The sequence below is a fragment of the Gracilinanus agilis genome, chromosome 6, assembly GCF_016433145.1.
Source record: "Gracilinanus agilis isolate LMUSP501 chromosome 6, AgileGrace, whole genome shotgun sequence".
NCBI classification, from domain to species: Eukaryota; Metazoa; Chordata; class Mammalia; order Didelphimorphia; family Didelphidae; genus Gracilinanus; species Gracilinanus agilis.
Window position 1 is genome coordinate 89,795,592 of NC_058135.1, and position 4,336 is coordinate 89,799,927.

A 4,336-nucleotide genomic window follows, 5' to 3' on the forward strand; every position below is an offset into this window, starting at 1 on the left:
GTGCTTTATGTTCAATTATACCACAGTGTACCAGTCTCTGTGCACAATGTTCTCCTGGATCTGCTCCTTTCACTCTGCATCAATTCCAGTTCACATGGAATTCCTCCAGTTCTTTATTCCTTTTAGCACAATAGTATTCCATCACCAATAGATACCACAATTTGTTCAACCATTCCCTAATTGAAGGACATTCTCTCATTTTCCAATTTTTTGGCACTACAAAGAGCACAGCTATAAATATTTTTGTACAACTCTTTTTCACTATTATCTTTTGGGGTGAAAACCAAGAAGTGCTATGGCTGGATCAAAAGCCAAATAGTTTTTAAAGTCCTTTGAGCATAGTTCGAAATTGCCATCCAGAATGATTCAATCATTTCACAACTCCATTAATGTCCCAATTTTGCCACATCCCCTCCAACATTCATTACTCTTCCCTGCTGTCATTTTAGCCTATCTGCTAGGTGTGAGGTTATACCTCAGAGTTATTTTGATTTGCATTTCTCTAATTATTAGAGATTTAGAACACTTTCTTATGTGCTTGTTGATAGTTTTCATTTCTTTATCTGAAAACTGCCTATTCATATCCCTTGTCCATTTATCAATTGGGATGTGGCTTGATTTTTTTTGTACAATTGATTTAGCTCCTGTATATTTGAGTAATTAAACCTTTGTCTGAATTTTTTGTAATATAGATTTCCCCCCCAATTTGTGGCTTCCCTTCTAATTTTGGCAGCATTGGCTTTGTTTAAATTAATTTGGCTAGGATGGCAATTTTTATTATGTTAGCTCATCTTACCAATGAGCACTCAATGTTTTTTCCAATTTTTTAGATCTAGTTTTAATTGTGTGGAAAGGGTTTCATAGTTGTGTTTATATGATTCCTGTGTTTGTCTTGAAAGATAGATTCCAAAGTATTTTATATTGTCTAGAGTGATTTTCAATGGAATTTCTCTTTCTATCTCTTCCTGCTGTAATATGTTGGAAATATTTAGCATGCTGATGATTTATGTGCATTTATTTTGTATCCTGCAGCTTTGATAAAGTTGTTAATTATTTCCACTAACTTTTAAGTTGATTCTCTAGTATTTTTTAAGTAGACCATCATATCATCTGCAAAGAGTGATAGCTTGCTCTCCTCATTGCCTTTTTTAATACCTTCAATTTCTTTTTCTTCTCTAATTGCTACTGCTAGTGATTCCAGTACAATGTTAAACAGTAGAGGTTACAATGGGCATCATTGTTTCACTCCTGATCTTGTTGGGAATGCTTATAATTTATCCCCATTGCAGATGATGCTTGTTGATGGTTTTAGATAGATAATATTTATTATTTTTAGGAAAGGCCCTTCTATTCCCAAACTTTCTAGTGTTGTCAATAGGAATGGGTGCTGTATTTCTTCAAAGGCTTTTACGGCATCTATTGAGATAATCATGTGATTTTTGTTGGATTGCTTGTTAATATGATTAATTATGTGAATGGTTTTCCTAATGTTGAACCATCCTTGCTTTCCTGGTATAAATTCTGCCTGATCATAATGAATAACTCATGTGACCACTTCTGGAGTCTTTTTCTAGTATTCTATTTAAGATTTTTTCATCTATGTTCATTAAGGAGATTGAACTGTAGTTTTCTTTCTCTGTTTTTGATCTACCTGGTGTTGGGATCAGTACCATATTTGTAGCATAAAAGGAGTTTGGTAGAACTCCTTCTTTGCTTATTATGTCAAATAGTTTGTATATTTTGGAATTAGTTGTTCTTTGAACGTTTGATAGAATTCAATTGTGAATCCATCTGGTCTTGGGGATTTTTTCTTAAGGAGTTGTTTGACGGCTTGTTCAATTTCTTTTTCTAAAATGGGATTATTTACGTATTCTATTTCTACTGCTGTTAATCTAGGCAATTTATATTTTTGTAAATATTAATCCAAATCACCTATTTTTGCTAAATTTATTGCCATATAATTGGTCAAAATAGTTTTCAATGATTGCCTTGATTTTGTCTTCATTAGAGGTGAGGTCTCCCTTTTCATCTTTGATACTGATGATTTGGTTTTCTTCTTTCCTTTTTTAAATTAGATTGACCAGTATTTTGTCAATTTTGTTTGTTTTTTCAAAGTACCAGCTTCTAGTCTTATTTATTACTTCAATGGTTCTTTTACTTTCAATTTTATTGATTTTTCCTTTAATTTTTATATTCCCTAATTTGGTCTTTAGCTGGGGATTTTTAATTTGTTCCCTTTCTAGTTTTTTTAATTTGCATGCCCAGTTCATTGATCTTTGTACGCTCTAATTTGTTAATACATGCACTCAAGGATATAAATTTCCCTCTGAGTACTGCCTTTGCTGAATCTCACAAAGTTTGGTATGATGTCTCCTCATTGTCATTCTCTTTAATGAAATTACTGATTGTTTCTATGATTTCTTTTTTAACTAACTCATTTTGGAGAATCATATTATTCAATTTCCAGTTAGTTTTTTATTTGCCTGTCCATGTTCCCTTACTAATTATTATTTTTAATGCATTATGATCAGAAAAGGTTACATTTATTATTTCTGCTCTTTTCCATTTGTTTGCCATCTTTCTATGACCTAGTTCATGGTCAATCTTTGTGAATATACCATGTGCAGCTGAAAAGAAGGTGTATTCCTTTGTGTCCCTATTTATTTTTCTCCAGATATCTATTAAATCTAATTTTTTTAAGATTTCATTCAAATCTCTTATGTCTTTCTTATTTATCTTTTATTTTTATTTTTTTTAGATCTGAAAGACTGACATTTAGATCTTCCACTAGTATAGTTTTACTATCTATTTCCTTCTTGAGCTCTGCCAGTTTCTCCTTTAGGAATCTGGATGTTATACCATTTGGGGCATACATGATGAGTACTGTTATATCCTCATTGTCTATACTGCCTTTTATCAGGATGTAATTACCTTCCCTGTCTCTTTTAATCAGATCTATTTTTAATGTGGCTTTGTCAGAAATCATGATCGCCACTCCTGCCTTCTTTTTCTCAGTTGAAGCCAAAAATATTTTGCTCCATCCCTTGACCTTAAACCTGTGTATGTCCACTGGCCTCATATGTGTTTCTTTTTGACAACATGGTAGGATTTTGGTTTCTAATCCACTCTGCTATTTGCTTCAGTTTTATGGGTGAATTAACCCATTCACATTCAGTTATAATTATCATTTGTGTATTCCACAACATTTTGGTATCCTCTCCTAGTTCTACCCCTTCTTCTTATGTTATTTCCTTTTCCTTTTAAACCAGTGGTTTGTTTTAAACCAGTCCCTCTTGTCCACTCCCTTGATTTACTTCCCTTTCTACCCCCTCCCTTATTATTCCCGTCTTTTTTATTTGTTAAAGCCTAATGAGTTCCTTTTCCCTTCCCCCTCCCTTTTTTGCCCTACCAACTCCCCTGCTCACCTTCGTTTATCCCTTCTGACTTTCTCAGTAGGGTTAGATGGAATTCTATATCCCAATGGATATAGCTACTCTTTCCTCTCAGGGTTAATTCCTCTGAGAGTAGGGTTTAAATATTACCTCTTAATGCTCTCTTCCTGGCCTTCTTATAATATTCATCCTGTCCTCTTCCCTTGCCCTACTTGTGTGGTATAGAATATCCTATTTTTCTTATTCATTCAAGTTTCTCTTGGTGTCCTCTACTATTCACTCCCCCTTCCCCCTCTTATCATCTTAGACCATTTAGTACTCCAACCTCTCCATATGAATAATTCTTCTAATTACTATAATAGTGAATAAAGGTTTTGAAAGTTACACATAACATTTCTCCATATAGGAATAAAAATAATTTGATCTGATTGAAGCCCTTAAAGAGAAGAATTTAAAAATAAGAGTTTCCTTTCTTTCCCCTCTGTTTATTATTTATCTTTTCATGTTTCTCTTATTTTTTTGTGCTTGGATATCAAGCTTTCCATTTAGTCCTGGTCTTTTCTGTGCAAATACTTGGAAATCTTCTATATTGTTGAATGCCCATACTTTCCCCTGGAAGTATATTGTCAGTTTTGATGGGTAGGTGATCTTTGGTTGTAGACCCAGTTCTCTTGCCTTTCTGAATATCATATTCCAAGTCTTGCAGTCTCTTAGTGTGGAGGCTGCCAGGTCCTGTGTGATCCTGATTGGTGCTCTTTGATATCTGAGTTGTCTCTTTCTGGCATCTTGTAAAATTTCTGCCAGTTTCTCCTTTATGAATTTGGATGCTGTACCACTTGGTGCATACATATTGAACAGTGTTATTTCCTCATTGTTTATACTGCCTTTAATCAGGATGTAATGACCTTCCCTGTCTTTTTTAATCATATCTATTTTTACTTTGG